The following is a 13,401-nucleotide window of genomic DNA, read 5'->3' as shown; positions in this document are numbered from 1 at the left end:
GCCATGGGGATGCGTCCTATGTCTTCCTCTCTGTAAAATTACTCCTGCCCAATGTGCCTGTGGGCCTGATGCTCAGCTTCTGCTTAAAGCCTAGAATGCTGTCTCCTCATATTGACATCTCTTTCTTGCTCCCAATACAAACACTTCAATATTTTCAGTGCCAGAGTTTTGTTGTTACTGTGGTGCTCGTGTGCTTGCAAATTCTCTTCAGTCATGTCCGACTCTGTGCAACACTATGGACTGTAGCCCACCAGGTTTCTCTGTCCAAGGGATTCTCCAGGCAAGAATACTTGGGTGAATTACCATGCCCTCATCCAGGGGATCTTCTCGACCCAGGAAATGAACCCATGTCTCTTGAGTCTCCTGCATTGCAGGGAGATTCTTTACTGCTTTTACTGCTGAGCCACCAGGGAAGCCCAATAAGGTACTTGCAAAGGTTCTAATATATCTATGTATAGTACAGCAAAGTTAAAAATTGAAAACTGCCATCATACTATGATATTTATCTTTGACCAGAAGCTTCTGATCTACTTTCTGCTAAATTCTGCAGCAGGGGTCCTATTTTCCTCCTGTCTGACCCCTGCCTTGTATTATAACATGCTGGTAAAAAAAAAAAAGCTTGAGATTTCAATTAAGGTTAAGTGATATTTAATCTTTAATAGTCTCTCCCACTGACACATTTAACATAGAAAAAAAAATTCAACACATTCAAGAATTTGGAATAATAAAGCAGAAAGTGAATATTTTTCAGATAAAGGGCCATCATTTCTGTATTAAGAAGTTACTCAATGTATTAAATGTTTTGGTAACTGCTATTTGAAACAGCACCCCTGCCCCCAACACAAACACGCCTTACCCTTCCTCTTCTTCCCAGTATTCTACACTCCAGATTTGTGATAAAAATGAAAATATTTTTCATGTTCATATGACCACTCTGCAGTACATATCTTCAAGTGGCTGAGCCAAATACAGGAGACAGAGTAAATCAATGGCTTTCTTCCTTTCTTTTAATTTTGTGTGTGTGTGTGTGTGTGTGTGTGTGTGTGTTTTAATAGATTTCAAATATTGTAAAGGTGATTCCATACTTACACACACATTATCTGGGAAACCTTGGAAACAACATCACTGAAAACTTTTGATCTTAGTTTCTAGTTTGTCAAAGTAAAGTTGAAGAGAATTTGGGTAGATAATAACAAATTAATTGTACAGTTTTTTATTTTATTTTATTTTTTTAATTGGAGGCTAATTACTTTACAATATTGTATTGGTTTTGCCATACATCAATACATTTGAATCAGTTCTCATGAGGTGGATGAAACTGGAGCTGATTATACAGAGTAAAGTAAGCCAGAGAGAAAAACACCAATACAGTATACTAATGCATATATATGCAATTTAGAAAGATGGTAATGATAACCCTGTATGTGAGACAAAAAAGAGACACAGATGTACAGTTTTTAAATAGTATGTTTCAGTATATAAATTCACTTGAGAATTAAACTTTATAGTTATTACTCACAGAAGACTTTCTTCACTATAAAGTTGAGCCAGAGAGAAGCCAAGTTACAGATTCTTGGTAAATTTAGAGTAACTTTAGCAACACTGCTTTTTTATCTGAGATCTTCTAAAGCTCATCCACTCATTACCTCACTCATAATTTTGTCTATTTATAAACTATGCGAACTACTAGAACCTACCTCTTAACTCTGAAATCAGAAGACAACAATAAATCTTGTAGTTGATTACCAGGTGACTTTGGATAAGCTGCTAAATCTTTCTGAACCCCAGCTTTCTCCACAAGTTGAAAATTGTAGCTAATACAAAGAGGAATATAGGAACAGAATAAGGAATAAATATCAATGAAAATGTAGTAATATATAAGTTAGAAACTGTACAAAATGTATTAATTTGGTATATCACTAGTCCCTTTTCCATTGACTAAAAAAGCAAAAATAAAAACCTGTGGAATGAATTATGATTTTGTTTACCTAAATTACCTATTCAATAAATGAGTCTGAAGTCTTTAAATAGAAATGAAGTGGACAATACAGTGCTTACATCATTCAACTTGCAATAGTGTGAAGGATATGTTTTAATTTAAAAAATATATATCAGTTAAAATACAATGTGTGGTAATCCCCACCAACCTATCTGTCTATATTGATACTGATAACAATACAGATGTAGATATGTATTTATTCATGTAGATAATACTCTACATGGATATAAAGCAAAAGCTACATGATAGTTATATATAAAATGTATGTATTTTGATTATTCAAATTTTTTTTACCAAATAAACTGCACCAATTTCATAATAAAAGGAAAATCACATTTGAAATAAAAAACCTATGCCTGAAAGACAGAAAATAAAAAAAAAAAAATACAACCTCTTGAAAATGGGAGTCAAAATGATGGTTCTGAGAAACTAACCCAATAAGAAATAAAGCCAATCCAAACAACCAAAATATTTGAAAGAGAAAAACATTTTTAAATTATACACACAGTTGACAACAGCTCCCTTTCCTTTTGGATTTATAGCTGAAGAAAGGGAGAAATGAATTCAGTTACAGGTGATTCATAATTCATATAAATTCATTTTTAAGGTACTGAGCTCTAGCAGTTATTAATTATTAGAAGATTTACAGTATATTTAGGAATGATGCATAGCCATGTCTGCTAGAAAAGAATGGATCCTCTCCAAAGAGCATGGAAATAAGTGTTGCATTTATACATAGGAAAGATAATTTAATTCCATCATTTTTATTGCCATTTTTAACAGCGATACTACTCTGCAGCAGCCATCATAATTGTTGTCATAGGCTGGGAGGTTGTGGGAGGGCAAGAAGATTTTTTAGAGATTAATAATCTCTTGAGATCATGATGCACCCAATGTGTTTCTTCTCAATTAAGGGGAGGGGTAAGCAAGGGATCTGAGTCTGATGAAATCTGAGATTTCTGTATGAAGATCTTAACAAGGAAATGAGATCAAGCAGCTTTAAAACTCATCCCGTTCAACTACAGTAAATACTGTTTGGTGGCAGTAAAATCTTAATTAGTATTTCCCTCCTGTTAAATAATTTCAGTGGCTAAGAGACACTGAAATAGTGCTGGTGCTTCTACTGAAATGTCCTTCTTTTTCAAACTTATCTTCAATCTCATATTTTCAGAGGAAGGGCAGTCTATAAACTGGCCCTGCCTTTTAATGCCTTTTGCCATTGCCTTATATCCACCTGCCTATTTTTTCATTTCCCATTTAAAACTTACTTCGTTAAACACAGCATAAGAAGCTATTTCTCTAAGGTCAGGTGAGTCATCTCAGTTTTTATTACAACAAAAATGTCTCCGCAAAAAAAAGGCTAAGCTGAAAAGTGAATTATGTCAGTAGTTAGTCTATTTTTAAAGACAAATAATTTCAGATGGTTTTGTGAATGCTTATTACTAGAATAATGCCATAACTCTCATACTTAATTATGATACAGCATAATTTAAAGAAAGTGAAGTTGCTCAGTCGTGTCCCACTCTTTGCAACCCCATGGATTGTAGCCTACCACACTCCTCCATCCATGTAATTTTCCAGGCAAGAATACTGGAGTGGGGTGCCATTTCCTTCTCCAGGGGATCTTCCCGACACAGGGATCAAATCTGGGTCTTCCACATTGCAGGCAGACGCTTTACCATCTGAGCAACCATGGTAGCCCCTATATAATTTAAAGCCACGGACAACTCTTATGAAGCTAAGACTGATTTTTTTCCCAGATTTTCCTAAATTTCTAATTTGCACTCACTCTTCATTCATCTTCATTCATTGTTTTAATATTCATTTAGAAAATGTAAATGTGTTGAGAGGTTTACACATAGATCTTATTCTCAGGGAAATATCAAACTATTTAGGGAAGATACATTATGTACAAGAGAAATAAATTTGTTTATAAAAGGTTGGTTGATGTATATGGTGAAACTTTTAAAGTGTTCATAAAGCAAAATTTAAAAAAAATTAAACTAATTTTTGTAGATAAACTTTTGCAACTAGTTTAAATGTTTTTTTTTCCCTATAAATTGACCAAGAAATATATTCTTTGAACATCATAATCCCAAATCAGTACAATTCTGAGTCAAAAAGGTATACAATGTTGGAACAATAGTGTCCCAACTATTGTTTGAACAATAGTTTTTTAGCCTCAAGAATATTAATGTCTGCTCTATTCTGCCTTCACTTTCACTTTCATTGTTTCTACAAATTGATGACAGAAGTACTTAACTCTTATCAGATAAGAAAAGTGGTGTGGTTAAGATAGAGTTGAATAGTCTTTACATTTTAAAACAAGAAATGATCACAAAATGGATAAAATGGTAATCTGAGATCAGAATAGTTTCTTCTGTTAATCTAGTATTGCAGCTCTCTTGTCACTTAGAAAGCTCAAGGAAAACTGCACAAATATTAAGCAAATGAAATGAAATCTAGCTCTCTTCATCTTTGGTTAATGTAAACTCAGTGTTTTTCAATTGGTAGTTTGAAGAGAATCATCCCAGTGTATATGGTTTGACACTGTCTCAGTCACTATCCAGAGAAGGCAATGGCACCCAACTCCAGTACTCTTGCCTGGAAAATCCCATGGACAGAGGAGTCTGGTAGGCTGCAGTCCATGGGGTAACAAAGAGTTGGATACGGCTGAAGCGACATAGCAGCAGCAGCAATCACTATAGAATACTAGATTTGCCTTGTTAAACTTCTTGGCCACAGGTGAATAATACAAATATAAATATATATGTTATTAATTGAGAGAGAGGGTCCCAAAATTCTTACTCATGATGCATTGATATTTTGCAAATCATTCAGCTGCAGGAAATATATGAAATTTGCTAATTTAAACCTTTTTTATGAGATGATTAAACAGCAAAACTAATAGTTGCAAAACTATAAGTTCCTAAAACATGTGATATTTTAAGATTCTTTCTTAATATGCTATCTGTTTTGGTTTTAAAATAATCTAAAAAGGAAGCTAGGTATATACTATCCTCTTTTTGTATGTGAAAAATAAAATTCTTTTTTTTTTTTAATTTTATTTTATTTTTAAACTTTACAATATTGTATTAGTTTTGCCAAATATCGAAATAATTCTGCCACAGGTATACCTGTGTTCCCCATCCTGAACCCTCCTCCCTCCTCCCTCCCCATACCCTCCCTTTGGGTCGTCCCAGTGCACCAGCCCCAAGCATCCAGTATCGTGCATCGAACCTGGACTGGCATCTCGTTTCATACATGATATTTTACATGTTTCAATGCCATTCTCCCGAATCTTCCCACCCTCTCCCTCTCCCACAGAGTCCATAAGACTGTTCTATACATCAGTGTCTCTTTTACTGTCTCATACACAGGGTCATTGTTATCATCTTTCTAAATTCCATATATATGCGTCAGTATACTGTACTGGTGTTTTTCTTTCTGGCTTACTTCACTCTGTACAATAGGCTCCAGTTTCATCCATCTCATTAGAACTGATTCAAATGTATTCTTTTTAATGGCTGAGTAATACTCCATTGTGTATATGTACCACTGCTTTCTTATCCATTCATCTGCTGATGGACATCTAGGTTGTTTCCATGTCCTGGCTATTATAAACAGTGCTGTGATGAACATTGGGGTACACGTGTCTCTTTCCCTTCTGGTTTCCTCAGTGTGTATGCCCAGCAGTGGGATTGCTGGATCATAAGGCAGTTCTATTTCCAGTTTTTTAAGGAATCTCCACACTGTTCTCCATAGTAGCTGTACTAGTTTGCATTCCCACCAACAGTGTAAGAGAGTTCCCTTTTCTCCACACCCTCTCCAGCATTTATTGCTTGTAGACTTTTGGATCGCAGCCATTCTGACTGGTGTGAAATGGTACCTCATAGTGGTTTTGATTTGCATTTCTCTGATAATGAGTGATGTTGAGCATCTTTTCATGTGTTTGTTAGCCATCTGTACGTGTTCTTTGGAGAAATGTCTATTTAGTTCTTTGGCCCATTTTTTGATTGGGTCATTTATTTTTCTGGAGTTGAGCTGTAGGAGTTGCTTGTATATTTTTGAGATTAGTTGCTTGTCAGCTGCTTCATTTGCTATTATTTTCTCCCATTCTGAAGGCTGTATTTTGACCTTGCTAATAGTTTCCTTTGTTGTGCAGAAGCTTTTAAGTTTAATTAGGTCCCATTTGTTTATTTTTGCTTTTATTTCCAATATTCTGGGAGGTGAGTCATAGAGGATCTGGCTGTGATGTGTGTCAGAGAGTATTTTGCCTATGTTCTCCTCTAGGAGTTTTATAGTTTCTGGTCTTACACTGAGATCTTTAATCCATTTTGAGTTTATTTTTGTGTATGGTGTTAGAAAGTGGTCTAGTTTCATTCTTTTACAAGTGGTTGACCAGCTTTCCCAGCACCACTTTTTAAAGAGATTGTCTTTAATCCATTGTATATTCTTGCCTCCTTTGTCAAAGATAAGGTGTCCATATGTGCGTGGATTTATCTGTGGGCTTTCTATTTTGTTCCATTGATCACTATTTCTGTCTTTGTGCCAGTACCATACTGTCTTGATAACTGTGGCTGAAGTTATCAGATAACTGAAGTTATCAGATAACTGTGGCTGAAGATAACAGAGCCTGAAGTCAGGTAGGTTGATTCCTCCAGTTCCATTCTTCTTTCTCAAGATCGCTTTGGTTATTCGAGGTTTTTTTGTATTTCCATACAAATTGTGAAATTATTTGTTCTAGCTCTGTGAAGAATACCATTGGTAGCTTGATAGGGATTGCATTGAATCTATAAATTGCTTTGGGTAGTATACTCATTTTCACTATATTGATTCTTCCAATCCATGAACATGGTATATTTCTCCATGATTAGTGTCTTCTTTGACTTCTTTCACCAGTGTTTTATAGTTTTCTATATATAGGTCCTTAGTTTCTTTAGGTAGATATATTCCTAAGTATTTTATTCTTTCCATTGCAATGGTGAATGGAATTGTTTCCTTAATTTCTCTTTCAGTTTTCTCATTATTAGTGTATAGGAATGCAAGGGATTTCTGTGTGTTGATTTTATATCCTGCAATTTTACTATAATCATTGATTAGTTCTAATAATTTTCTGGTGGAGTCTTTAGGGTTTTCTATGTAGAGGATCATGTCATCTGCAAATAATGAGAGTTTTACTTCTTCTTTTCCAATTTGGATTCCTTTTATTTCTTTTTCTGCTCTGATTGCTGTGGCCAAAACTTCCAAAACTATGTTGAATAGTAATGGTGAAAGTGGGCACCCTTGTCTTGTTCCTGACTTTAGAGGAAATGCTTTCAATTTTTCACCATTGAGGATAATGTTTGCTGTGGGTTTGTCATATATAGCTTTTATTATGTTGAGGTATGTTCCTTCTATTCCTGCTTTCTGGAGAGTTCTTATCATAAATGGATGTTGAATTTTGTCAAAGGCTTTCTCTGCATCTATTGAGATAATCATATGGTTTTTATTTTTCAATTTGTTAATGTGGTGTATCACATTGATTGCTTTGTGGATATTGAAGAATCCTTGCATCCCTGGGATAAAGCCCACTTGGTCATGGTGTATGATCTTTTTAATGTGTGGTTGGATTCTGTTTGCTGGAATTTTGTTAAGGATTTTTGCATCTATGTTCATCAGTGATATTGGCCTGTAGTTTTCTTTTTTTGTGAGATCTTTGTCAGGTTTTGGTATTAGGGTGATGGTGGCCTCATAGAATGAGTTTGGAAGTTCACCTTCCTCTGCAATTTTCTGGAAGAGTTTGAGCAGGATAGGTGTTAGCTCTTCTCTAAATTTTTGGTAGAATTCAGCTGTGAAGCCGTCTGGACCTGGGCTTTTGTTTGCTGGAAGATTTTTGATTACAGTTTCAATTTCCGTGCTTGTGATGGGTCTGTTAAGATTTTCTATTTCTTCCTGGTTGAGTTTTGGAAAGTTGTACTTTTCTAAGAATTTGTCCATTTCTTCCACGTTGTCCATTTTATTGGCATATAATTGTTGATAGTAGTCTCTTATGATCCTTTATATTTCTGTGTTGTCTATTGTGATCTCTCCATTTTCATTTCTAATTTTGTTGATTTGATTTTTCTCCCTTTGTTTCTTGATGAGTCTGGCTAATGGTTTGTCAATCTTATTTATCCTTTCAAAGAACCAGGTTTTGGCTTTGTTAATTTTTGCTATGGTCTCTTTTGTTTCTTTTGCATTTATTTCTGCCCTAATTTTTAAGATTTCTTTCCTTCTACTAACCCTGGGGTTCTTCATTTCTTCCTTTTCTAGTTGCTTTAGGTGTAGAGTTAGGTTATTTATTTGACTTTTTTCTTGTTTCTTGAGGTATGCCTGTATTGCTATGAACTTAGGACTGCTTTTAAAGTGTCCCATAGGTTTTGGGTTGTTGTGTTTTCATTTTCATTCGTTTCTATGCAAATTTTGATTTCTTTTTTGATTTCTTCTGTGGTTTGTTGGTTATTCAGCAGTGTGTTGTTCAGCCTCCATATGTTGGAATTTTAAATAGTTTTTCTCCTGTAATTGAGATCTAATCTTACTGCATTGCGTTCAGAAAAGATGCTTGGAATGATTTCTATTTTTTTGAATTTACCAAGGCTAGATTTATGGCCCAGGATGTGATCTATCCTGGCGAAGGTTCCATGTGTGCTTAAGAAAAAGGTGAAATTCATTGTTTTGGGATGAAATGTCCTATAGATATCAATTAGGTCTAACTGGTCTATTGTATCATTTAACGTTTGTGTTTCCTTGTTAATTTTCTGTTTAGTTGATCTATCCATAGGTGTGAGTGGGGTATTAAAGTCTCCCACTATTATTGTGTTATTCCCACACACAGCGAGGAAACGCCACAATAAAGAGAACTCCACAAACTGCCAGAATACAGAAAGGACACCCCAAACTCAGCAATTTAAACAAGATGAAGAGACAGAGGAATACCCAGCAGATAAAGGAACAGGATAAATGCCCACCAAACCAAACTAAAGAGGAAGAGATAGGGAATCTACCTGATAAAGAATTCCGAATAATGATAGTGAAATTGATCCAAAATCTTGAAATAAAAATGGAATCACAGATAAATAGCCTGGAGACAAAGATTGAGAAGATGCAAGAAAGGTTTAACAAGGACCTAGAAGAAATAAAAGAGAGTCAATATATAATGAATAATGCAATAAATGAAATTAAAAACACTCTGGAGGCAACAAGTAGTAGAATAACAGAGGCAGAAGATAGGATTAGTGAATTAGAAGATAGAATGGTAGAAATAAATGAATCAGAGAGGATAAAAGAAAAACGAATTAAAAGAAATGAGGACAATCTCAGAGACCTCCAGGACAATATTAAATGCTACAACATTCGAATCATAGGGGTCCCATAAGAAGACAAAAAGAAAGACCATGAGAAAATACTTGAAGAGATAATAGTTGAAAACTTCCCTAAAATGGGGAAGGAAATAATCACCCAAGTCCAAGAAACCCAGAGAGTCCCAAACAGGATAAACCCAAGGAGAAACACCCCAAGACACATATTAATCAAATTAACAAAGATCAAACACAAAGAACAAATATTAAAAGCAGCAAGGGAAAAACAACAAATAACACACAAGGGAATTCCCATAAGGATAACAGCTGATCTTTCAATAGAAACTCTTCAAGCCAGGAGGGAATGGCAAGACATACTTAAAGTGATGAAAAAAAAATAACCTATGGCCCAGATTACTGTACCCAGCAAGGATCTCATTCAAATATGAAGGAGAAATCAAAAGCTTCTCAGACAAGCAAAAGCTGAGAGAATTCAGCACCACCAAACCAGCTCTCCAACAAATACTAAAGGATATTCTCTAGACAGGAAACACAAAAACGGGTATAAACTCAAACCCAAAACAATAAAGTAAATGGCAACGGGATCATACTTATCAATAATTACCTTAAATGTAAATGGGTTGAATGCCCCAACCAAAAGACAAAGACTGGCTGAATGGATACAAAAACAAGACCCCTACATATGTTGTCTACAAGAGACCCACCTCAAAACAGGGGACACATACAGACTGAAAGTGAAGGGCTGGAAAAAATTTTCCACGCAAATAGGGACCAAAAGAAAGCAGGAGTAGCAATACTTATATCAGATAAAATAGACTTTAAAACAAAGGCTGTGAAAAGAGACAAAGAAGGTCACTACATAATGATCAAAGGATCAATCCAAGAAGAAGATATAACAATTATAAATATATGTGCACCCAACACGGGAGCACCGCAATATGTAAGACAAATGCTAACGAGTATGAAAGGAAAAATGAAATTCAAAGAGAGTGAATAACTTTATTCAAAAAATAGATTCACAGACTTTTAGATTTGGAAAGAATCTTTTGAATACTGTGGCCATATTTTTATTTTATTATAAGAATCCTTTTGAAAATGAAAAGAAAGCTAGAATATCCTTGGAAAACTAACATAAATGTTTTAAAGGTCATGTGGTCAATTACATTCTTCCAATTCCATCCATGACAATTTAATTTTGGTTTGAATAATTCCAATGATAGGAAAAAAAAATTTTTTGTGTGACAGGTTATTCCTTAACAGACATTTTTTTCTTACTAGATATCTTATTTATAGTTATCCAAAATCTTCACCCATTTATCTTTTACTCATTGTTTTGAACTTAGAAAATGATCTATCTTCCATATAAGAATACTTTAAATATCTGAGTACATTAATCATGTTCCTCCTTCCATTATCTGTCGATCTCTTTCCCATCACCATATTTTTTCCATTGTCAGTTATGAAGCATGGTTTTCTATAGTTCTTTCTAAAATATATAATTTGGAAATGAGTATATAGTATAGTGTTAGTTGCTCAAACATGTCCAACTCTTTGCGACTCCATGGAGTATAGCCCAACAGGCTCCTCTGTTCATAGGATTCTCCAGGTAAGAATATTGGAGTTGGTTGCCATTCCCTTCTCCAGGGGATCTTCTAGACCCAGGTATTGAATCCAGGTATTCTGCATTACACACAGATTCTTTACTGTTTCAGTCACCAGAGAAGCCAAGAAATGAGCATAGACCATGGTTAAAAATAACTAACTGGTGGATTAGAACCAAGTGTATTTAAGTATTTATACATTTAGGACTGTTTCTAATTTCATGTTAGCTGATAATAACTGATATCATGCTGCATCCAAAATCTGGTTCTTCTATGGGCGCCACTGTGGACTGCAGAGATCCACCCTCAGTTGTAATCATACTACAATAACTCTCTCCCTCACAGGAGAAGCACTTCCCTTTTGCCTTCTAACTTCCACTCTCCTTCTGACTCTAAGGTGAATTTTCTTATTTCCTAGATTACTTGTCCTGTACAGTCAAAAAAATCTCAAGATAAGTTGATGGCTTTGATAGTTCCACAAGATCTCACTCATCTTTGCCTCAGCAAGTGGGAAAATTTCTATCTCCCTCATAGCACTTTTGTCTTGATTTCTTCAGCCACACCCCTGTCTTAAACTTCTAGCAAAAGAGAGCAGGCATCAGTTTCTATGTTCACCTGTTTGCCAATCCCTACTGAGCCCACATCAGTCTGCTATAAGGATTGTCTGCTGCAAAACTTTGGAGTTGCAATGCCATGGGATGGTCAAAATCCTGACAGGCAGGGAGAGGTCAGCCTTACCCTCCTGCAAGAAATCCCCATCTCTACTCTAAAAATTCGCTTGAAAGGATCTCGTTTAGTTCCATCATATAATTTTTCTGAAATTGGATTTTTGACCAGTTGTGCTAGTCGTTACTGGAGAAGGCAATGGCACCCCATTCCAGTACTCTTGTTTGGGAAATCCCATGGATGGAGGAGCCTGGAAGGCTGCAGTCCATGGGGTCGCTGAGGGTCGGACATGACTGAGTGACTTCACTTTCACTTTTCACTTTCATGCATTGGAGAAGGAAATGGCAACCCACTCCAGTGTTCTTGCCTGGAGAATCCCAGGGACGGGGGAGCCTGGTGGGCTGCCATCTCTGGGGTTGCACAGAGTCGGACACGACTGAAGTGACTTAGCAGCAGCAGCAGCAGTTACTCGTTCCATAAATACTGGCATGGATTTATTTGAAAAACTATTTTTAGGAAGGGTGTGTATTCAATTCCTATTGTCTTCAGCTTCACAGTTTTAGCTAGAATTCTAAAAAAAAAAAAAAAAAGCATTTAACATATTCATGCATTAGCCTTATCCTTTACAGAAGGTTGAAAAATAGTCCAAACTATTAATTTTATAAATTGTGGGGGAAAGAGTTGTAGTAAGAGGTGGTGAAACAACCTTGTGTACCTCAGTTCCCACCCTTAGGCAAAGGATTTAACAGCATGAAAACAACTTAATAGTCATAGAGTCACTGGTCCCATTATTTCAAACTCTTGGAGCATTCACCCTAAAAATGTTTATACAGTCTTCATTTTTATGGAATTCTCAGGGAGCAAGACAAATCAGAATGCTTGACTAACATAATGCTGTCAATATTTATGACACCATGTAAATCTAATCCACATTGTTAGGGGAAATCAATCAGCTTCTTTATTTTCCAATAGCTCTTAAATAATAAAGTTTACTTTGGATGATTAATCATAGGAAACCTGCTTACACATCTCTACCCTCATGTTTTCATATCACATCTTCTTTTCATTTAGTAAGAATCTAGATGATCTATATACCTTTCTCCGATTTGCAACTTTGAAGGAGAGCTCTCAAACAGCTCAATTAACATGCAAATCATTAATGCTCTGTGTGGGTCTGTTTCCTTCTTTGCCCACAATGCTGTCCAGCATACTTTCCTAAAATGTTCCTCCATATATGTTATCTGAACATAACTATGGAATCAGAGACTAAGAATTACTCATTTTAAAATCTAAATTGACTTTTAATTCTTATGATTAGTATTTAAAAGCCAATAAATTATCCCAAAACCTAGAAGGGCTTCCCAGGTGACTCTGTGGTAAAGAATCCTCCTGCCAATGCAAGAGACACAAGTTCAATTCCTGGATCGGGAAACTTCCCTGGAGAAGGAAGTGGAAACCTGCACTAGTATTCTTGCCTGGAAATCCCATGGACAGAGATGCATAGCGTGTTACAGTCCAGGGGGTCGCAAAGAGTCGAGTGCAACTTAGTGACTAAACTACAGCAACAGACTTCAGAAATAAAGAATTTTAAAATGGAAATTCAAAATGTATGTGTTTTAATGATCCATTTTAATACTACTCAATTCCTGGGTATCCTACATGAGTTACTATACTGATACTGCTGCTGCTGCTGCTGCTAAGTCGCTTCAGTCGTGTCCGACTCTGTGCGACCCCATAGACGGCAGCCCACCAGGCTCCCCTGTCCCTGGGATTCTCAAGGCAAGAACACTGGAGT

This window comes from Bos taurus, chromosome 12 (genome assembly GCF_002263795.3).
Source record: "Bos taurus isolate L1 Dominette 01449 registration number 42190680 breed Hereford chromosome 12, ARS-UCD2.0, whole genome shotgun sequence".
NCBI classification, from domain to species: Eukaryota; Metazoa; Chordata; class Mammalia; order Artiodactyla; family Bovidae; genus Bos; species Bos taurus.
This window is presented reverse-complemented; position numbering follows the sequence as displayed.